The sequence below is a fragment of the Pelmatolapia mariae genome, linkage group LG6, assembly GCF_036321145.2.
Source record: "Pelmatolapia mariae isolate MD_Pm_ZW linkage group LG6, Pm_UMD_F_2, whole genome shotgun sequence".
NCBI classification, from domain to species: Eukaryota; Metazoa; Chordata; class Actinopteri; order Cichliformes; family Cichlidae; genus Pelmatolapia; species Pelmatolapia mariae.
This window is the reverse complement of record NC_086232.1, coordinates 6,010,525-6,034,778: the sequence shown is the minus strand read 5'-3', so window position 1 is coordinate 6,034,778 and position 24,254 is coordinate 6,010,525.

Sequence of the window (24,254 nt, the reverse complement as noted above, 5' to 3'; positions counted from 1 at the left end):
CTCGCCTGAAACAAAGTATAGGTTTTCATTTTGTGAATAACTTGAAAATCTTAGCTCAAACAGCTGCAAAACCTATTTCCCCAGCACAGAAATGCTGAATTCTATTAGGCAAAGCCTTAAATATCTGTGTCCGAGTCTTCTATCAAAAGTTACAGCTGTCTTCATGAAGTTAATGTAAAATCGCTTTATTTCGCCAAGACAGTGCGTTCCTCGCTATTACATGCATTTGAATGGAGTTCTCGCCTGAAACAAAGTATAGGTTTTCATTTTGTGAATAACTTGAAAATCTTAGCTCAAACAGCTTCAAAACCTATTTTCCCAGCACAGAAATGCTGAATTCTATAAGGCAAAGCCTTAAATATCTGTGTCCGAGTCTTCTATCAAAAGCTACAGCTGTCTTCATGAAGTTAATGTAAAATCGCTTTATTTCGCCAAGACAGTGCGTTCCTCGCTATTACATGCATTTGAATGTAGTTCTCGCCTGAAACAAAGTATAGGTTTTCATTTTGTGAATAACTTGAAAATCTTAGCTCAAACAGCTGCAAAACCTATTTCCCCAGCACAGAAATGCTGAATTCTATTAGGCAAAGCCTTAAATATCTGTGTCCCAGTCTTCTATCAAAAGCTACAGCTGTCTTTATGAAGTTAATGAAAAGAGCTTTATTTCGCCAAGACAGTGCGTTCCTCGCTATTACATGCATTTCAATAGAGTTCACGCCTGAAACAAATTATAGGTTTTCATTTTGTGAATAACTTGAAAATCTTAGCTCAAACACCTGCAAAACCTATTTCCCCAGCACAGAAATGCTGAATTCTATAAGGCAAAGCCTTAAATATCTGTGTCCGAGTCTTCTATCAAAAGCTACAGCTGTCTTTGTGAAGTTAATGAAAAGAGCTTTATTTCGCCAAGACAGTGCGTTTGTCGCTATTACATGCATTTGAATGGAGTTCTCGCCTGAAACAAAGTATAGGTTTTCATTTTGTGAATAACTTGAAAATCTTAGCTCAAACAGCTGCAAAACCTATTTCCCCAGCACAGAAATGCTGAATTCTATAAGGCAAAGCCTTAAATATCTGTGTCCGAGTCTTCTATCAAAAGCTACAGCTGTCTTCATCTAGTAAATGAAAATCGCTTTATTTCGCCAAGACAGTGCGTTCCTCGCTATTACATGCATTTGAATGGAGTTCTGCCTGAAACAAAGTATAGGTTTTCATTTTGTGAATAACTTGAAAATCTTAGATCAAACACCTGCAAAACCTATTTCCCCAGCACAGAAATGCTGAATTCTATTAGGCAAAGCCTTAAATATCTGTGTCCGAGTCTTCTATCAAAAGCTACAGCTGTCTTTATGAAGTTAATGAAAAGAGCTTTATTTCGCCAAGACAGTGCGTTTGTCGCTATTACATGCATTTGAATAGAGTTCTCGCCTGAAACAAATTATAGGTTTTCATTTTGTGAATAACTTGAAAATCTTAGCTCAAACACCTGCAAAACCTATTTCCCCAGCACAGAAATGCTGAATTCTATTAGGCAAAGCCTTAAATATCTGTGTCCGAGTCTTCTATCAAAAGTTACAGCTGTCTTTATGAAGTTAATGAAAAGAGCTTTATTTCGCCAAGACAGTGCGTTTGTCGCTATTACATGCATTTGAATAGAGTTCTCGCCTGAAACAAATTATAGGTTTTCATTTTGTAAATAACTTGAAAATCTTAGCTCAAGCACCTGCAAAACCTATTTCCCCAGCACAGAAATGCTGAATTCTATTAGGCAAAGCCTTAAATATCTGTGTCCGAGTCTTCTATCAAAAGCTACAGCTGTCTTTATGAAGTTAATGAAAAGAGCTTTATTTCACCAAGACAGTGCGTTCCTCGCTATTACATGCATTTGAATGGAGTTCTCGCCTGAAACAAAGTATAGGTTTTCATTTTGTGAATAACTTGAAAATCTTAGCTCAAACAGCTGCAAAACCTATTTCCCCAGCACAGAAATGCTGAATTCTATAGGGCGACGCCTTAAATATCTGTGTCCGAGTCTTCTATCAAAAGCTACAGCTGTCTTTATGAAGTTAATGAAAAGAGCTTTATTTCGCCAAGACACTGCGTTCCTCGCTATTACATGCATTTCAATAGAGTTCTCGCCTGAAACAAATTATAGGTTTTCATTTTGTGAATAACTTGAACATCTTAGCTCAAACAGCTGCAAAACCTATTTCCCCAGCACAGAAATGCTGAATTCTATAAGGCAAAGCCTTAAATATCTGTGTCCGAGTCTTCTATCAAAAGCTACAGCTGTCTTTATGAAGTTAATGAAAAGAGCTTTATTTCGCCAAGACAGTGCGTTCCTCGCTATTACATGCATTTGAATGGAGTTCTCGCCTGAAACAAATTATAGGTTTTCATTTTGTGAATAACTTGAAAATCTTAGCTCAAACAGCTGCAAAACCTATTTCCCCAGCACAGAAATGCTGAATTCTATAAGGCAAAGCCTTAAATATCTGTGTCCGAGTCTTCTATCAAAAGTTACAGCTGTCTTCATCTAGTAAATGAAAATCGCTTTATTTCGCCAAGACAGTGCGTTCCTCGTTATTAAATGCATTTGAATGGAGTTCTGCCTGAAACAAAGTATAGGTTTTCATTTTGTGAATAACTTGAAAATCTTAGCTCAAACAGCTGCCAAACCTATTTCCCCAGCACAGAAATTTTGAATTCTATTAGGCAAAGCCTTAAATATCTGTGTCCGAGTCTTTGATCAAAAGCTACAGCTGTCTTTATGAAGTTAATGAAAAGAGCTTTATTTCGCCAAGACAGTGCGTTCCTCGCTATTACATGCATTTGAATGGAGTTCTCGCCTGAAACAAAGTATAGGTTTTCATTTTGTGAATAACTTGAAAATCTTAGCTCAAACAGCTGCAAATCCTATTTTCCCAGCACAGGGATAGTGAATTCTATAAGGCAAAGCCTTAAATATCTGTGTCCGAGTCTTCTATCAAAAGTTACAGCTGTCTTCATCTAGTAAATGAAAATCGCTTTATTTCGCCAAGACAGTGCGTTCCTCGTTATTACATGCATTTGAATAGAGTTCTCGCCTGAAACAAAGTATAGGTTTTCATTTTGTGAATAACTTGAAAATCTTAGCTCAAACACCTGCAAAACCTATTTCCCCACCACAGAAATGCTGAATTCTATAAGGCAAAGCCTTAAATATCTGTGTCCGAGTCTTCTATCAAAAGTTACAGCTGTCTTCATCTAGTAAATGAAAATCGCTTTATTTCGCCAAGACAGTGCGTTCCTCGCTATTACATGCACTTGAATAGAGTTCTCGCCTGAAACAAATTATAGGTTTTCATTTTGTGAATAACTTGAAAATCTTAGCTCAAACACCTGCAAAACCTATTTCCCCAGCACAGAAATGCTGAATTCTATAAGGCAAAGCCTTAAATATCTGTGTCCGAGTCTTCTATCAAAAGTTACAGCTGTCTTCATCTAGTAAATGAAAATCGCTTTATTTCGCCAAGACAGTGCGTTCCTCGCTATTACATGCATTTGAATAGAGTTCTCGCCTGAAACAAATTATAGGTTTTCATTTTGTGAATAACTTAAAAATCTTAGCTCAAACAGCTGCAAAACCTATTTCCCCAGCACAGAAATGCTGAATTCTATAAGGCAAAGCCTTAAATATCCGTGTCCGAGTCTTCGATCAAAAGCTACAGCTGTCTTTATGAAGTTAATGAAAATCGCTTTATTTCGCCAAGACAGTGCGTTTGTCGCTATTACATGCATTTGAATGGAGTTCTCGCCTGAAACAAAGTATAGGTTTTCATTTTGTGAATAACTTGAAAATCTTAGGTCAAACAGCTGCAAAACCTATTTCCCCAGCACAGAAATGCTGAATTCTATAAGGCAAAGCCTTAAATATCTGTGTCCGAGTCTTCTATCAAAAGCTACAGCTGTCTTCATCTAGTAAATGAAAATCGCTTTATTTCGCCAAGACAGTGCGTTTGTCGCTATTACATGCATTTGAATGGAGTTCTCGCCTGAAACAAAGTATAGGTTTTCATTTTGTGAATAACTTGAAAATCTTAGATCAAACACCTGCAAAACCTATTTCCCCAGCACAGAAATGCTGAATTCTATTAGGCAAAGCCTTAAATATCTGTGTCCGAGTCTTCTATCAAAAGCTACAGCTGTCTTTATGAAGTTAATGAAAAGAGCTTTATTTCACCAAGACAGTGCGTTCCTCGCTATTACATGCATTTGAATGGAGTTCTCGCCTGAAACAAAGTATAGGTTTTCATTTTGTGAATAACTTGAAAATCTTAGCTCAAACAGCTGCAAAACCTATTTCCCCAGCACAGAAATGCTGAATTCTATAGGGCGACGCCTTAAATATCTGTGTCCGAGTCTTCTATCAAAAGCTACAGCTGTCTTTATGAAGTTAATGAAAAGAGCTTTATTTCGCCAAGACACTGCGTTCCTCGCTATTACATGCATTTCAATAGAGTTCTCGCCTGAAACAAATTATAGGTTTTCATTTTGTGAATAACTTGAACATCTTAGCTCAAACAGCTGCAAAACCTATTTCCCCAGCACAGAAATGCTGAATTCTATAAGGCAAAGCCTTAAATATCTGTGTCCGAGTCTTCTATCAAAAGCTACAGCTGTCTTTATGAAGTTAATGAAAAGAGCTTTATTTCGCCAAGACAGTGCGTTCCTCGCTATTACATGCATTTGAATGGAGTTCTCGCCTGAAACAAATTATAGGTTTTCATTTTGTGAATAACTTGAAAATCTTAGCTCAAACAGCTGCAAAACCTATTTCCCCAGCACAGAAATGCTGAATTCTATAAGGCAAAGCCTTAAATATCTGTGTCCGAGTCTTCTATCAAAAGTTACAGCTGTCTTCATCTAGTAAATGAAAATCGCTTTATTTCGCCAAGACAGTGCGTTCCTCGTTATTAAATGCATTTGAATGGAGTTCTGCCTGAAACAAAGTATAGGTTTTCATTTTGTGAATAACTTGAAAATCTTAGCTCAAACAGCTGCCAAACCTATTTCCCCAGCACAGAAATTTTGAATTCTATTAGGCAAAGCCTTAAATATCTGTGTCCGAGTCTTTGATCAAAAGCTACAGCTGTCTTTATGAAGTTAATGAAAAGAGCTTTATTTCGCCAAGACAGTGCGTTCCTCGCTATTACATGCATTTGAATGGAGTTCTCGCCTGAAACAAAGTATAGGTTTTCATTTTGTGAATAACTTGAAAATCTTAGCTCAAACAGCTGCAAATCCTATTTTCCCAGCACAGGGATAGTGAATTCTATAAGGCAAAGCCTTAAATATCTGTGTCCGAGTCTTCTATCAAAAGTTACAGCTGTCTTCATCTAGTAAATGAAAATCGCTTTATTTCGCCAAGACAGTGCGTTCCTCGTTATTACATGCATTTGAATAGAGTTCTCGCCTGAAACAAAGTATAGGTTTTCATTTTGTGAATAACTTGAAAATCTTAGCTCAAACACCTGCAAAACCTATTTCCCCACCACAGAAATGCTGAATTCTATAAGGCAAAGCCTTAAATATCTGTGTCCGAGTCTTCTATCAAAAGTTACAGCTGTCTTCATCTAGTAAATGAAAATCGCTTTATTTCGCCAAGACAGTGCGTTCCTCGCTATTACATGCACTTGAATAGAGTTCTCGCCTGAAACAAATTATAGGTTTTCATTTTGTGAATAACTTGAAAATCTTAGCTCAAACACCTGCAAAACCTATTTCCCCAGCACAGAAATGCTGAATTCTATAAGGCAAAGCCTTAAATATCTGTGTCCGAGTCTTCTATCAAAAGTTACAGCTGTCTTCATCTAGTAAATGAAAATCGCTTTATTTCGCCAAGACAGTGCGTTCCTCGCTATTACATGCATTTGAATAGAGTTCTCGCCTGAAACAAATTATAGGTTTTCATTTTGTGAATAACTTAAAAATCTTAGCTCAAACAGCTGCAAAACCTATTTCCCCAGCACAGAAATGCTGAATTCTATAAGGCAAAGCCTTAAATATCCGTGTCCGAGTCTTCGATCAAAAGCTACAGCTGTCTTTATGAAGTTAATGAAAATCGCTTTATTTCGCCAAGACAGTGCGTTTGTCGCTATTACATGCATTTGAATGGAGTTCTCGCCTGAAACAAAGTATAGGTTTTCATTTTGTGAATAACTTGAAAATCTTAGGTCAAACAGCTGCAAAACCTATTTCCCCAGCACAGAAATGCTGAATTCTATAAGGCAAAGCCTTAAATATCTGTGTCCGAGTCTTCTATCAAAAGCTACAGCTGTCTTCATCTAGTAAATGAAAATCGCTTTATTTCGCCAAGACAGTGCGTTTGTCGCTATTACATGCATTTGAATGGAGTTCTCGCCTGAAACAAAGTATAGGTTTTCATTTTGTGAATAACTTGAAAATCTTAGATCAAACACCTGCAAAACCTATTTCCCCAGCACAGAAATGCTGAATTCTATTAGGCAAAGCCTTAAATATCTGTGTCCGAGTCTTCTATCAAAAGCTACAGCTGTCTTTATGAAGTTAATGAAAAGAGCTTTATTTCACCAAGACAGTGCGTTCCTCGCTATTACATGCATTTGAATGGAGTTCTCGCCTGAAACAAAGTATAGGTTTTCATTTTGTGAATAACTTGAAAATCTTAGCTCAAACAGCTGCAAAACCTATTTCCCCAGCACAACAATGCTGAATTCTATAAGGCAAAGCATTAAATATCTGTGTCCCAGTCTTCTATCAAAAGTTACAGATGTCTTCATCTAGTAAATGAAAATCGCTTTATTTCGCCAAGACAGTGCGTTTCTCGCTATTACATGCATTTGAATGGAGTTCTCGCCTGAAACAAAGTATAGGTTTTCATTTTGTGAATAACTTGAAAATCTTAGCTCAAACAGCTGCAAAACCTATTTCCCCAGCACAGAAATGCTGAATTCTATAGGGCGACGCCTTAAATATCTGTGTCCGAGTCTTCAATCAAAAGCTACAGCTGTCTTTATGAAGTTAATGAAAAGAGCTTTATTTCGCCAAGACAGTGCATTCCTCGCTATTACATGCATTTGAATGGAGTTCTCGCCTGAAACAAATTATAGGTTTTCATTTTGTGAATAACTTAAAAATCTTAGCTCAAACAGCTGCAAAACCTATTTCCCCAGCACAGAAATGCTGAATTCTATAAGGCAAAGCCTTAAATATCTGTGTCCGAGTCTTCTATCAAAAGTTACAGCTGTCTTCATCTAGTAAATGAAAAAAGCTTTATTTCGCCAAGACAGTGCGTTCCTCGCTATTACATGCATTTGAATGGAGTTCTCGCCTGAAACAAATTATAGGTTTTCATTTTGTGAATAACTTGAAAATCTTAGCTCAAGCACCTGCAAAACCTATTTCCCCAGCACAGAAATGCTGAATTCTATAAGGCAAAGCCTTAAATATCTGTGTCCGAGTCTTCTATCAAAAGTTACGGCTGTCTTCATCTAGTAAATGAAAATCGCTTTATTTCGCCAAGACAGTGCGTTCCTCGTTATTACATGCATTTGAATGGAGTTCTCGCCTGAAACAAATTATAGGTTTTCATTTTGTGAATAACTTGAAAATCTTAGCTCAAACAGCTGCCAAACCTATTTCCCCAGCACAGAAATTTTGAATTCTATAAGGCAAAGCCTTAAATATCTGTGTCCGAGTCTTCTATCAAAAGCTACAGCTGTCTTTATGAAGTTAATGAAAAGAGCTTTATTTCGCCAAGACAGTGCGTTTGTCGCTTTTACATGCATTTGAATGGAGTTCTCGCCTGAAACAAATTATAGGTTTTCATTTTGTGAATAACTTGAAAATCTTAGCTCAAGCACCTGCAAAACCTATTTCCCCAGCACAGAAATGCTGAATTCTATAAGGCAAAGCCTTAAATATCTGTGTCCGAGTCTTCTATCAAAAGTTACAGCTGTCTTCATCTAGTAAATGAAAAAAGCTTTATTTCGCCAAGACAGTGCGTTCCTCGCTATTACATGCATTTGAATGGAGTTCTCGCCTGAAACAAATTATAGGTTTTCATTTTGTGAATAACTTGAAAATCTTACTCAAACAGCTGCAAAACCTATTTCCCCAGCACAGAAATGCTGAATTCTATAAGGCAAAGCCTTAAATATCTGTGTCCGAGTCTTCTATCAAAAGCTACAGCTGTCTTTATGAAGTTAATGAAAAGAGCTTTATTTCGCCAAGACAGTGCGTTCCTCGCTATTACATGCATTTGAATGGAGTTCTCGCCTGAAACAAATTATAGGTTTTCATTTTGTGAATAACTTGAAAATCTTAGCTCAAACAGCTGCAAAACCTATTTCCCCAGCACAGAAATGCTGAATTCTATAAGGCAAAGCCTTAAATATCTGTGTCCGAGTCTTCTATCAAAAGTTACAGCTGTCTTCATCTAGTAAATGAAAAAAGCTTTATTTCGCCAAGACAGTGCGTTCCTCGCTATTACATGCATTTGAATGGAGTTCTCGCCTGAAACAAATTATAGGTTTTCATTTTGTGAATAACTTGAAAATCTTAGCTCAAACAGCTGCAAAACCTATTTCCCCAGCACAGAAATGCTGAATTCTATAAGGCAAAGCCTTAAATATCTGTGTCCGAGTCTTCTATCAAAAGCTACAGCTGTCTTTATGAAGTTAATGAAAAGAGCTTTATTTCGCCAAGACAGTGCGTTCCTCGCTATTACATGCATTTGAATGGAGTTCTCGCCTGAAACAAATTATAGGTTTTCATTTTGTGAATAACTTGAAAATCTTAGCTCAAACACCTGCAAAACCTATTTCCCCAGCACAGAAATTTTGAATTCTATAAGGCAAAGCCTTAAATATTCGTGTCCGAGTGTTCTATCAAAAGTTACAGCTGTCTTCATCTAGTAAATGAAAATCGCTTTATTTCGCCAAGACAGTGCGTTCCTCGCTATTACATGCATTTGAATGGAGTTCTCGCCTGAAACAAAGTATAGGTTTTCATTTTGTGAATAACTTGAAAATCTTAGATCAAACACCTGCAAAACCTATTTCCCCAGCACAGAAATGCTGAATTCTATTAGGCAAAGCCTTAAATATCTGTGTCCGAGTCTTCAATCAAAAGCTACAGCTGTCTTTATGAAGTTAATGAAAAGAGCTTTATTTTGCCAAGACAGTGCGTTCCTCGTTATTAAATGCATTTGAATGGAGTTCTGCCTGAAACAAAGTATAGGTTTTCATTTTGTGAATAACTTGAAAATCTTAGCTCAAACAGCTGCCAAACCTATTTCCCCAGCACAGAAATTTTGAATTCTATTAGGCAAAGCCTTAAATATCTGTGTCCGAGTCTTCGATCAAAAGCTACAGCTGTCTTTATGAAGTTAATGAAAAGAGCTTTATTTCGCCAAGACAGTGCGTTTCTCGCTATTACATGCATTTGAATGGAGTTCTCGCCTGAAACAAAGTATAGGTTTTCATTTTGTGAATAACTTGAAAATCTTAGCTCAAACAGCTGCAAAACCTATTTTCCCAGCACAGGGATAGTGAATTCTATAAGGCAAAGCCTTAAATATCTGTGTCCGAGTCTTCTATCAAAAGTTACAGCTGTCTTCATCTAGTAAATGAAAATCGCTTTATTTCGCCAAGACAGTGCGTTCCTCGTTATTACATGCATTTGAATGGAGTTCTCGCCTGAAACAAATTATAGGTTTTCATTTTGTGAATAACTTGAAAATCTTAGCTCAAACACCTGCAAAACCTATTTCCCCAGCACAGAAATGCTGAATTCTATAAGGCAAAGCCTTAAATATCTGTGTCCGAGTCTTCTATCAAAAGTTACAGCTGTCTTCATCTAGTAAATGAAAATCGCTTTATTTCGCCAAGACAGTGCGTTCCTCGCTATTACATGCACTTGAATGGAGTTCTCGCCTGAAACAAATTATAGGTTTTCATTTTGTGAATAACTTGAAAATCTTAGCTCAAGCACCTGCAAAACCTATTTCCCCAGCACAGAAATGCTGAATTCTATAGGGCGACGCCTTAAATATCTGTGTCCGAGTCTTCAATCAAAAGCTACAGCTGTCTTTATGAAGTTAATGAAAAGAGCTTTATTTCGCCAAGACAGTGCGTTCCTCGCTATTACATGCATTTGAATGGAGTTCTCGCCTGAAACAAATTATAGGTTTTCATTTTGTGAATAACTTGAAAATCTTAGCTCAAACAGCTGCAAAACCTATTTCCCCAGCACAGAAATGCTGAATTCTATAGGGCGACGCCTTAAATATCTGTGTCCTAGTCTTCAATCAAAAGCTACAGCTGTCTTTATGAAGTTAATGAAAAGAGCTTTATTTCGCCAAGACAGTGCGTTCCTCGCTATTACATGCATTTGAATGGAGTTCTCGCCTGAAACAAATTATAGGTTTTCATTTTGTGAATAACTTGAAAATCTTAGCTCAAACACCTGCAAAACCTATTTCCCCAGCACAGAAATGCTGAATTCTATTAGGCAAAGCCTTAAATATCTGTGTCCGAGTCTTCTATCAAAAGTTACAGCTGTCTTTATGAAGTTAATGAAAAGAGCTTTATTTCGCCAAGACAGTGCGTTTGTCGCTATTACATGCATTTGAATAGAGTTCTCGCCTGAAACAAATTATAGGTTTTCATTTTGTAAATAACTTGAAAATCTTAGCTCAAGCACCTGCAAAACCTATTTCCCCAGCACAGAAATGCTGAATTCTATTAGGCAAAGCCTTAAATATCTGTGTCCGAGTCTTCTATCAAAAGCTACAGCTGTCTTTATGAAGTTAATGAAAAGAGCTTTATTTCACCAAGACAGTGCGTTCCTCGCTATTACATGCATTTGAATGGAGTTCTCGCCTGAAACAAAGTATAGGTTTTCATTTTGTGAATAACTTGAAAATCTTAGCTCAAACAGCTGCAAAACCTATTTCCCCAGCACAGAAATGCTGAATTCTATAGGGCGACGCCTTAAATATCTGTGTCCGAGTCTTCTATCAAAAGCTACAGCTGTCTTTATGAAGTTAATGAAAAGAGCTTTATTTCGCCAAGACACTGCGTTCCTCGCTATTACATGCATTTCAATAGAGTTCTCGCCTGAAACAAATTATAGGTTTTCATTTTGTGAATAACTTGAACATCTTAGCTCAAACAGCTGCAAAACCTATTTCCCCAGCACAGAAATGCTGAATTCTATAAGGCAAAGCCTTAAATATCTGTGTCCGAGTCTTCTATCAAAAGCTACAGCTGTCTTTATGAAGTTAATGAAAAGAGCTTTATTTCGCCAAGACAGTGCGTTCCTCGCTATTACATGCATTTGAATGGAGTTCTCGCCTGAAACAAATTATAGGTTTTCATTTTGTGAATAACTTGAAAATCTTAGCTCAAACAGCTGCAAAACCTATTTCCCCAGCACAGAAATGCTGAATTCTATAAGGCAAAGCCTTAAATATCTGTGTCCGAGTCTTCTATCAAAAGTTACAGCTGTCTTCATCTAGTAAATGAAAATCGCTTTATTTCGCCAAGACAGTGCGTTCCTCGTTATTAAATGCATTTGAATGGAGTTCTGCCTGAAACAAAGTATAGGTTTTCATTTTGTGAATAACTTGAAAATCTTAGCTCAAACAGCTGCCAAACCTATTTCCCCAGCACAGAAATTTTGAATTCTATTAGGCAAAGCCTTAAATATCTGTGTCCGAGTCTTTGATCAAAAGCTACAGCTGTCTTTATGAAGTTAATGAAAAGAGCTTTATTTCGCCAAGACAGTGCGTTCCTCGCTATTACATGCATTAGATTGGAGTTCTCGCCTGAAACAAAGTATAGGTTTTCATTTTGTGAATAACTTGAAAATCTTAGCTCAAACACCTGCAAAACCTATTTCCCCACCACAGAAATGCTGAATTCTATAAGGCAAAGCCTTAAATATCTGTGTCCGAGTCTTCTATCAAAAGTTACAGCTGTCTTCATCTAGTAAATGAAAATCGCTTTATTTCGCCAAGACAGTGCGTTCCTCGCTATTACATGCACTTGAATAGAGTTCTCGCCTGAAACAAATTATAGGTTTTCATTTTGTGAATAACTTGAAAATCTTAGCTCAAACACCTGCAAAACCTATTTCCCCAGCACAGAAATGCTGAATTCTATAAGGCAAAGCCTTAAATATCTGTGTCCGAGTCTTCTATCAAAAGTTACAGCTGTCTTCATCTAGTAAATGAAAATCGCTTTATTTCGCCAAGACAGTGCGTTCCTCGCTATTACATGCATTTGAATAGAGTTCTCGCCTGAAACAAATTATAGGTTTTCATTTTGTGAATAACTTGAAAATCTTAGCTCAAGCACCTGCAAAACCTATTTCCCCAGCACAGAAATGCTGAATTCTATAGGGCGACGCCTTAAATATCTGTGTCCGAGTCTTCAATCAAAAGCTACAGCTGTCTTTATGAAGTTAATGAAAAGAGCTTTATTTCGCCAAGACAGTGCATTCCTCGCTATTACATGCATTTGAATGGAGTTCTCGCCTGAAACAAATTATAGGTTTTCATTTTGTGAATAACTTAAAAATCTTAGCTCAAACAGCTGCAAAACCTATTTCCCCAGCACAGAAATGCTGAATTCTATAAGGCAAAGCCTTAAATATCTGTGTCCGAGTCTTCTATCAAAAGCTACAGCTGTCTTCATCTAGTAAATGAAAATCGCTTTATTTCGCCAAGACAGTGCGTTTGTCGCTATTACATGCATTTGAATGGAGTTCTCGCCTGAAACAAAGTATAGGTTTTCATTTTGTGAATAACTTGAAAATCTTAGGTCAAACAGCTGCAAAACCTATTTCCCCAGCACAGAAATGCTGAATTCTATTAGGCAAAGCCTTAAATATCTGTGTCCGAGTCTTCTATCAAAAGCTACAGCTGTCTTCATCTAGTAAATGAAAATCGCTTTATTTCGCCAAGACAGTGCGTTTGTCGCTATTACATGCATTTGAATGGAGTTCTCGCCTGAAACAAAGTATAGGTTTTCATTTTGTGAATAACTTGAAAATCTTAGCTCAAACAGCTGCAAAACCTATTTCCCCATCACAGAAATGCTGAATTCTATAAGGCAAAGCCTTAAATATCTGTGTCCGAGTCTTCTATCAAAAGTTACAGCTGTCTTCATCTAGTAAATGAAAATCGCTTTATTTCGCCAAGACAGTGCGTTCCTCGCTATTACATGCACTTGAATAGAGTTCTCGCCTGAAACAAATTATAGGTTTTCATTTTGTGAATAACTTGAAAATCTTAGCTCAAACACCTGCAAAACCTATTTCCCCAGCACAGAAATGCTGAATTCTATAAGGCAAAGCCTTAAATATCTGTGTCCGAGTCTTCTATCAAAAGTTACAGCTGTCTTCATGTAGTAAATGAAAATCGCTTTATTTCGCCAAGACAGTGCGTTCCTCGCTATTACATGCATTTGAATAGAGTTCTCGCCTGAAACAAATTATAGGTTTTCATTTTGTGAATAACTTGAAAATCTTAGCTCAAGCACCTGCAAAACCTATTTCCCCAGCACAGAAATGCTGAATTCTATAGGGCGAAGCCTTAAATATCTGTGTCCGAGTCTTCAATCAAAAGCTACAGCTGTCTTTATGAAGTTAATGAAAAGAGCTTTATTTCGCCAAGACAGTGCATTCCTCGCTATTACATGCATTTGAATGGAGTTCTCGCCTGAAACAAATTATAGGTTTTCATTTTGTGAATAACTTAAAAATCTTAGCTCAAACAGCTGCAAAACCTATTTCCCCAGCACAGAAATGCTGAATTCTATAAGGCAAAGCCTTAAATATCCGTGTCCGAGTCTTCTATCAAAAGTTACAGCTGTCTTCATCTAGTAAATGAAAAAAGCTTTATTTCGCCAAGACAGTGCGTTCCTCGCTATTACATGCATTTGAATGGAGTTCTCGCCTGAAACAAATTATAGGTTTTCATTTTGTGAATAACTTGAAAATCTTAGCTCAAGCACCTGCAAAACCTATTTCCCCAGCACAGAAATGCTGAATTCTATAAGGCAAAGCCTTAAATATCTGTGTCCGAGTCTTCTATCAAAAGCTACAGCTGTCTTCATCTAGTAAATGAAAATCGCTTTATTTCGCCAAGACAGTGCATTTGTCGCTATTACATGCATTTGAATGGAGTTCTCGCCTGAAACAAAGTATAGGTTTTCATTTTGTGAATAACTTGAAAATCTTAGGTCAAACAGCTGCAAAACCTATTTCCCCAGCACAGAAATGCTGAATTCTATTAGGCAAAGCCTTAAATATCTGTGTCCGAGTCTTCTATCAAAAGCTACAGCTGTCTTTATGAAGTTAATGAAAAGAGCTTTATTTCGCCAAGACAGTGCGTTCCTCGCTGTTACATGCATTTGAATGGAGTTCTCGCCTGAAACAAAGTATAGGTTTTCATTTTGTGAATAACTTGAAAATCTTAGCTCAAACAGCTGCAAAACCTATTTCCCCAGCACAGAAATGCTGAATTCTATAAGGCAAAGCCTTAAATATCTGTGTCCGAGTCTTCTATCAAAAGCTACAGCTGTCTTCATCTAGTAAATGAAAAAAGCTTTATTTCGCCAAGACAGTGCGTTTGTCGCTATTACATGCATTTGAATAGAGTTCTCGCCTGAAACAAATTATAGGTTTTCATTTTGTAAATAACTTGAAAATCTTAGCTCAAGCACCTGCAAAACCTATTTCCCCAGCACAGAAATGCTGAATTCTATAGGGCGACGCCTTAAATATCTGTGTCCGAGTCTTCTATCAAAAGCTACAGCTGTCTTTATGAAGTTAATGAAAAGAGCTTTATTTCGCCAAGACAGTGCATTCCTCGCTATTACATGCATTTGAATGGAGTTCTCCCCTGAAACAAATTATAGGTTTTCATTTTGTGAATAACTTAAAAATCTTAGCTCAAACAGCTGCAAAACCTATTTCCCCAGCACAGAAATGCTGAATTCTATAAGGCAAAGCCTTAAATATCTGTGTCCGAGTCTTCTATCAAAAGTTACAGCTGTCTTCATCTAGTAAATGAAAAAAGCTTTATTTCGCCAAGACAGTGCGTTCCTCGCTATTACATGCATTTGAATGGAGTTCTCGCCTGAAACAAATTATAGGTTTTCATTTTGTGAATAACTTGAAAATCTTAGCTCAAACACCTGCAAAACCTATTTCCCCAGCACAGAAATGCTGAATTCTATAAGGCAAAGCCTTAAATATCTGTGTCCGAGTCTTCTATCAAAAGTTACGGCTGTCTTCATCTAGTAAATGAAAATCGCTTTATTTCGCCAAGACAGTGCGTTCCTCGTTATTACATGCATTTGAATGGAGTTCTCGCCTGAAACAAATTATAGGTTTTCATTTTGTGAATAACTTGAAAATCTTAGCTCAAACAGCTGCAAAACCTATTTCCCCAGCACAGAAATGCTGAATTCTATAGGGCGACGCCTTAAATATCTGTGTCCGAGTCTTCTATCAAAAGCTACAGCTGTCTTTATGAAGTTAATGAAAATCGCTTTATTTCGCCAAGACAGTGCGTTCCTCGCTATTACATGCATTTCAATAGAGTTCTCGCCTGAAACAAAGTATAGGTTTTCATTTTGTGAATAACTTGAACATCTTAGCTCAAACAGCTGCAAAACCTATTTCCCCAGCACAGAAATGCTGAATTCTATAAGGCAAAGCCTTAAATATCTGTGTCCGAGTCTTCGATCAAAAGCTACAGCTGTCTTTATGAAGTTAATGAAAAGAGCTTTATTTCGCCAAGACAGTGCGTTCCTCGCTATTACATGCATTTGAATGGAGTTCTCGCCTGAAACAAATTATAGGTTTTCATTTTGTGAATAACTTGAAAATCTTAGCTCAAACAGCTGCAAAACCTATTTCCCCAGCACAGAAATGCTGAATTCTATAAGGCAAAGCCTTAAATATCTGTGTCGGAGTCTTCTATCAAAAGTTACAGCTGTCTTCATCTAGTAAATGAAAATCGCTTTATTTCGCCAAGACAGTGCGTTCCTCGTTATTAAATGCATTTGAATGGAGTTCTGCCTGAAACAAAGTATAGGTTTTCATTTTGTGAATAACTTGAAAATCTTAGCTCAAACAGCTGCAAAACCTATTTCCCCAGCACAGAAATGCTGAATTCTATAAGGCAAAGCCTTAAATATCTGTGTCCGAGTCTTCGATCAAAAGCTACAGCTGTCTTTATGAAGTTAATGAAAAGAGCTTTATTTCGCCAAGACAGTGCGTTTCTCGCTACTATATGCATTTGAATGGAGTTCTCGCCTGAAAGAAATTATAGGTTTTCATTTTGTGAATAACTTGAAAATCTTAGCTCAAACAGCTGCCAAACCTATTTCCCCAGCACAGAAATGCTGAATTCTATAAGGCAAAGCCTTAAATATCTGTGTCCGAGTCTTCTATCAAAAGCTACAGCTGTCTTTATGAAGTTAATGAAAAGAGCTTTATTTCGCCAAGACAGTGCGTTCCTCGCTATTACATGCATTTGAATGGAGTTCTCGCCTGAAACAAATTATAGGTTTTCATTTTGTGAATAACTTGAAAATCTTAGCTCAAACACCTGCAAAACCTATTTCCCCAGCACAGAAATTTTGAATTCTATAAGGCAAAGCCTTAAATATTCGTGTCCGAGTGTTCTATCAAAAGTTACAGCTGTCTTCATCTAGTAAATGAAAATCGCTTTATTTCGCCAAGACAGTGCGTTCCTCGCTATTACATGCATTTGAATGGAGTTCTGCCTGAAACAAAGTATAGGTTTTCATTTTGTGAATAACTTGAAAATCTTAGATCAAACACCTGCAAAACCTATTTCCCCAGCACAGAAATGCTGAATTCTATTAGGCAAAGCCTTAAATATCTGTGTCCGAGTCTTCTATCAAAAGCTACAGCTGTCTTTATGAAGTTAATGAAAAGAGCTTTATTTCGCCAAGACAGTGCGTTTGTCGCTATTACATGCATTTGAATAGAGTTCTCGCCTGAAACAAATTATAGGTTTTCATTTTGTAAATAACTTGAAAATCTTAGCTCAAGCACCTGCAAAACCTATTTCCCCAGCACAGAAATGCTGAATTCTATAGGGCGACGCCTTAAATATCTGTGTCCGAGTCTTCTATCAAAAGCTACAGCTGTCTTTATGAAGTTAATGAAAAGAGCTTTATTTCGCCAAGACAGTGCATTCCTCGCTATTACATGCATTTGAATGGAGTTCTCGCCTGAAACAAATTATAGGTTTTCATTTTGTGAATAACTTGAAAATCTTAGCTCAAACAGCTGCCAAACCTATTTCCCCAGCACAGAAATTTTGAATTCTATAAGGCAAAGCCTTAAATATCTGTGTCCGAGTCTTCTATCAAAAGCTACAGCTGTCTTTATGAAGTTAATGAAAAGAGCTTTATTTCGCCAAGACAGTGCGTTTGTCGCTTTTACATGCATTTGAATGGAGTTCTCGCCTGAAACAAATTATAGGTTTTCATTTTGTGAATAACTTGATAATCTTAGCTCAAGCACCTGCAAAACCTATTTCCCCAGCACAGAAATGCTGAATTCTATAAGGCAAAGCCTTAAATATCTGTGTCCGAGTCTTCTATCAAAAGTTACAGCTGTCTTCATCTAGTAAATGAAAAAAGCTTTATTTCGCCAAGACAGTGCGTTCCTCGCTATTACATGCATTTGAATGGAGTTCTCGCCTGAAACAAATTATAGGTTTTCATTTTGTGAATAACTTGAAAATCTTACTCAAACAGCTGCAAAACCTATTTCCCCAGCACAGAAATGCTGAATTCTATAAGGCAAAGCCTTAAATATCTGTGTCCGAGTCTTCTATCAAAAGCTACAGCTGTCTTCATCTAGTAAATGAAAATCGCTTTATTTCGCCAAGACAGTGCGTTTGTCGCTATTACATGCATTTGAATGGAGTTCTCGCCTGAAACAAAGTATAGGTTTTCATTTTGTGAATAACTTGAAAATCTTAGGTCAAACAGCTGCAAAACCTATTTCCCCAGCACAGAAATGCTGAATTCTATTAGGCAAAGCCTTAAATATCTGTGTCCGAGTCTTCTATCAAAAGCTACAGCTGTCTTTATGAAGTTAATGAAAAGAGCTTTATTTCACCAAGACAGTGCGTTCCTCGCTATTACATGCATTTGAATGGAGTTCTCGCCTGAAACAAAGTATAGGTTTTCATTTTGTGAATAACTTGAAAATCTTAGCTCAAACAGCTGCAAAACCTATTTCCCCAGCACAACAATGCTGAATTCTATAAGGCAAAGCATTAAATATCTGTGTCCCAGTCTTCTATCAAAAGTTACAGCTGTCTTCATCTAGTAAATGAAAAAAGCTTTATTTCGCCAAGACAGTGCGTTTCTCGCTATTACATGCATTTGAATGGAGTTCTCGCCTGAAACAAAGTATAGGTTTTCATTTTGTGAATAACTTGAAAATCTTAGCTCAAACAGCTGCAAAACCTATTTCCCCAGCACAGAAATGCTGAATTCTATAAGGCAAAGCCTTAAATATCTGTGTCCGAGTCTTCTATCAAAAGCTACAGCTGTCTTCATCTAGTAAATGAAAATCGCTTTATTTCGCCAAGACAGTGCGTTTGTCGCTATTACATGCATTTGAATAGAGTTCTCGCCTGAAACAAATTATAGGTTTTCATTTTGTAAATAACTTGAAAATCTTAGCTCAAGCACCTGCAAAACCTATTTCCCCAGCACAGAAATGCTGAATTCTATAGGGCGACGCCTTAAATATCTGTGTCCGAGTCTTCAATCAAAAGCTACAGCTGTCTTTATGAAGTTAATGAAAAGAGCTTTATTTCGCCAAGACAGTGCATTCCTCGCTATTACATGCATTTGAATGGAGTTCTCGCCTGAAACAAATTATAGGTTTTCATTTTGTGAATAACTTAAAAATCTTAGCTCAAACAGCTGCAAAACCTATTTCCCCAGCACAGAAATGCTGAATTCTATAAGGCAAAGCCTTAAATATCTGTGTCCGAGTCTTCTATCAAAAGTTACAGCTGTCTTCATCTAGTAAATGAAAAAAGCTTTATTTCGCCAAGACAGTGCGTTCCTCGCTATTACATGCATTTGAATGGAGTTCTCGCCTGAAACAAATTATAGGTTTTCATTTTGTGAATAACTTGAAAATCTTAGCTCAAACACCTGCAAAACCTATTTCCCCAGCACAGAAATGCTGAATTCTATAAGGCAAAGCCTTAAATATCTGTGTCCGAGTCTTCTATCAAAAGTTACGGCTGTCTTCATCTAGTAAATGAAAATCGCTTTATTTCGCCAAGACAGTGCGTTCCTCGTTATTACATGCATTTGAATGGAGTTCTCGCCTGAAACAAATTATAGGTTTTCATTTTGTGAATAACTTGAAAATCTTAGCTCAAACAGCTGCAAAACCTATTTCCCCAGCACAGAAATGCTGAATTCTATAGGGCGACGCCTTAAATATCTGTGTCCGAGTCTTCTATCAAAAGCTACAGCTGTCTTTATGAAGTTAATGAAAAGAGCTTTATTTCGCCAAGACAGTGCGTTTGTCGCTATTACATGCATTTGAATAGAGTTCTCGCCTGAAACAAATTATAGGTTTTCATTTTGTAAATAACTTGAAAATCTTAGCTCAAGCACCTGCAAAACCTATTTCCCCAGCACAGAAATGCTGAATTCTATAGGGCGACGCCTTAAATATCTGTGTCCGAGTCTTCTATCAAAAGCTACAGCTGTCTTTATGAAGTTAATGAAAATCGCTTTATTTCGCCAAGACAGTGCGTTCCTCGTTATTAAATGCATTTGAATGGAGTTCTGCCTGAAACAAAGTATAGGTTTTCATTTTGTGAATAACTTGAAAATCTTAGCTCAAACAGCTGCCAAACCTATTTCCCCAGCACAGAAATTTTGAATTCTATTAGGCAAAGCCTTAAATATCTGTGTCCGAGTCTTCGATCAAAAGCTACAGCTGTCTTTATGAAGTTAATGAAAAGAGCTTTATTTCGCCAAGACAGTGCGTTTCTCGCTACTATATGCATTTGAATGGAGTTCTCGCCTGAAAGAAATTATAGGTTTTCATTTTGTGAATAACTTGAAAATCTTAGCTCAAACAGCTGCCAAACCTATTTCCCCAGCACAGAAATGCTGAATTCTATAAGGCAAAGCCTTAAATATCTGTGTCCGAGTCTTCTATCAAAAGCTATAGCTGTCTTTATGAAGTTAATGAAAAGAGCTTTATTTCGCCAAGACAGTGCGTTCCTCGCTATTACATGCATTTGAATGGAGTTCTCGCCTGAAACAAATTATAGGTTTTCATTTTGTGAATAACTTGAAAATCTTAGCTCAAACACCTGCAAAACCTATTTCCCCAGCACAGAAATTTTGAATTCTATAAGGCAAAGCCTTAAATATTCGTGTCCGAGTGTTCTATCAAAAGTTACAGCTGTCTTCATCTAGTAAATGAAAATCGCTTTATTTCGCCAAGACAGTGCGTTCCTCGCTATTACATGCATTTGAATGGAGTTCTGCCTGAAACAAAGTATAGGTTTTCATTTTGTGAATAACTTGAAAATCTTAGATCAAACACCTGCAAAACCTATTTCCCCAGCACAGAAATGCTGAATTCTATTAGGCAAAGCCTTAAATATCTGTGTCCGAGTCTTCTATCAAAAGCTACAGCTGTCTTTATGAAGTTAATGAAAAGAGCTTTATTTCGCCAAGACAGTGCGTTTGTCGCTATTACATGCATTTGAATGGAGTTCTCGCCTGAAACAAATTATAGGTTTTCATTTTGTAAATAACTTGAAAATCTTAGCTCAAGCACCTGCAAAACCTATTTCCCCAGCACAGAAATGCTGAATTCTATAGGGCGACGCCTTAAATATCTGTGTCCGAGTCTTCTATCAAAAGCTACAGCTGTCTTTATGAAGTTAATGAAAAGAGCTTTATTTCGCCAAGACAGTGCATTCCTCGCTATTACATGCATTTGAATGGAGTTCTCGCCTGAAACAAATTATAGGTTTTCATTTTGTGAATAACTTGAAAATCTTAGCTCAAACAGCTGCCAAACCTATTTCCCCAGCACAGAAATTTTGAATTCTATAAGGCAAAGCCTTAAATATCTGTGTCCGAGTCTTCTATCAAAAGCTACAGCTGTCTTTATGAAGTTAATGAAAAGAGCTTTATTTCGCCAAGACAGTGCGTTTGTCGCTTTTACATGCATTTGAATGGAGTTCTCGCCTGAAACAAATTATAGGTTTTCATTTTGTGAATAACTTGAAAATCTTAGCTCAAGCACCTGCAAAACCTATTTCCCCAGCACAGAAATGCTGAATTCTATAAGGCAAAGCCTTAAATATCTGTGTCCGAGTCTTCTATCAAAAGTTACAGCTGTCTTCATCTAGTAAATGAAAAAAGCTTTATTTCGCCAAGACAGTGCGTTCCTCGCTATTACATGCATTTGAATGGAGTTCTCGCCTGAAACAAATTATAGGTTTTCATTTTGTGAATAACTTGAAAATCTTACTCAAACAGCTGCAAAACCTATTTCCCCAGCACAGAAATGCTGAATTCTATAAGGCAAAGCCTTAAATATCTGTGTCCGAGTCTTCTATCAAAAGCTACAGCTGTCTTCATCTAGTAAATGAAAAGAGCTTTATTTCGCCAAGACAGTGCGTTCCTCGCTATTACATGCATTTGAATGGAGTTCTCGCCTGAAACAAAGTATAGGTTTTCATTTTGTGAATAACTTGAAAATCTTAGCTCAAACAGCTGCAAAACCTATTTCCCCAGCACAGAAATGCTGAATTCTATAAGGCAAAGCCTTAAATATCTGTGTCCGAGTCTTCGATCAAAAGCTACAGCTGTCTTTATGAAGTTAATGAAAAGAGCTTTATTTCGCCAAGACAGTGCGTTTCTCGCTACTATATGCATTTGAACGGAGTTCTCGCCTGAAAGAAATTATAGGTTTTCATTTTGTGAATAACTTGAAAATCTTAGCTCAAACACCTGCAAAACCTATTTCCCCAGCACAGAAATTTTGAATTCTATAAGGCAAAGCCTTAAATATTCGTGTCCGAGTGTTCTATCAAAAGTTACAGCTGTCTTCATCTAGTAAATGAAAATCGCTTTATTTCGCCAAGACAGTGCGTTCCTCGCTATTACATGCATTTGAATGGAGTTCTGCCTGAAACAAAGTATAGGTTTTCATTTTGTGAATAACTTGAAAATCTTAGATCAAACACCTCCAAAACCTATTTCCCCAGCACAGAAATGCTGAATTCTATTAGGCAAAGCCTTAAATATCTGTGTCCGAGTCTTCTATCAAAAGCTACAGCTGTCTTTATGAAGTTAATGAAAAGAGCTTTATTTCGCCAAGACAGTGCGTTTGTCGCTATTACATGCATTTGAATAGAGTTCTCGCCTGAAACAAATTATAGGTTTTCATTTTGTAAATAACTTGAAAATCTTAGCTCAAGCACCTGCAAAACCTATTTCCCCAGCACAGAAATGCTGAATTCTATAGGGCGACGCCTTAAATATCTGTGTCCGAGTCTTCAATCAAAAGCTACAGCTGTCTTTATGAAGTTAATGAAAAGAGCTTTATTTCGCCAAGACAGTGCATTCCTCGCTATTACATGCATTTGAATGGAGTTCTCGCCTGAAACAAATTATAGGTTTTCATTTTGTGAATAACTTGAAAATCTTAACTCAAACACCTGCAAAACCTATTTCCCCAGACCAGAAATTTTGAATTCTATAAGGCAAAGCCTTAAATATCTGTGTCCGAGTCTTCAATCAAAAGCTACAGCTGTCTTTATGAAGTTAATGAAAAGAGCTTTATTTCGCCAAGACAGTGCGTTCCTCGCTATTACATGCATTTCAATAGAGTTCTCGCCTGAAACAAATTATAATTTTTCATTTTGTGAATAACTTGAAAATCTTAGCTCAAACAGCTGCAAAACCTATTTCCCCATCACAGAAATGCTGAATTCTATAAGGCAAAGCCTTAAATATCTGTGTCCGAGTCTTCAATCAAAAGCTACAGCTGTCTTTATGAAGTTAATGAAAAGAGCTTTATTTCGCCAAGACAGTGCGTTCCTCGCTATTACATGCATTTCAATAGAGTTCTCGCCTGAAACAAATTATAATTTTTCATTTTGTGAATAACTTGAAAATCTTAGCTCAAACAGCTGCAAAACCTATTTCCCCATCACAGAAATGCTGAATTCTATAAGGCAAAGCCTTAAATATCTGTGTCCGAGTCTTCTATCAAAAGCTACAGCTGTCTTTATGAAGTTAATGAAAAGACGCTTTATTTCACCAAGACAGTGCGTTTGTCGCTATTACTTGCATTTGAATGGAGTTCTCGCCTGAAACAAATTATAGGTTTTCATTTTGTGAATAACTTGAAAATCTTAGCTCAAACAGCTGCAAAACCTATTTCCCCAGCACAGAAATGCTGAATTCTATAAGGCAAAGCCTTAAATATCTGTGTCCGAGTCTTCTATCAAAATTTACAGCTGTCTTCATCTAGTAAATGAAAATCGCTTTATTTCGCCAAGACAGTGCGTTCCTCGTTATTAAATGCATTTGAATGGAGTTCTGCCTGAAACAAAGTATAGGTTTTCATTTTGTGAATAACTTGAAAATCTTAGCTCAAACAGCTGCCAAACCTATTTCCCCAGCACAGAAATTTTGAATTCTATTAGGCAAAGCCTTAAATATCTGTGTCCGAGTCTTCGATCAAAAGCTACAGCTGTCTTTATGAAGTTAATGAAAAGAGCTTTATTTCGCCAAGACAGTGCGTTCCTCGCTATTACATGCATTTGAATGGAGTTCTCGCCTGAAACAAATTATAGGTTTTCATTTTGTGAATAACTTGAAAATCTTAGCTCAAACACCTGCAAAACCTATTTCCCCAGCACAGAAATGCTGAATTCTATAAGGCAAAGCCTTAAATATCTGTGTCCGAGTCTTCTATCAAAAGTTACAGCTGTCTTCATCTAGTAAATGAAAATCGCTTTATTTCGCCAAGACAGTGCGTTCCTCGTTATTAAATGCATTTGAACGGAGTTCTCGCCTGAAACAAAGTATAGGTTTTCATTTTGTGAATAACTTGAAAATCTTAGCTCAAACAGCTGCAAAACCTATTTCCCAGCACAGAAA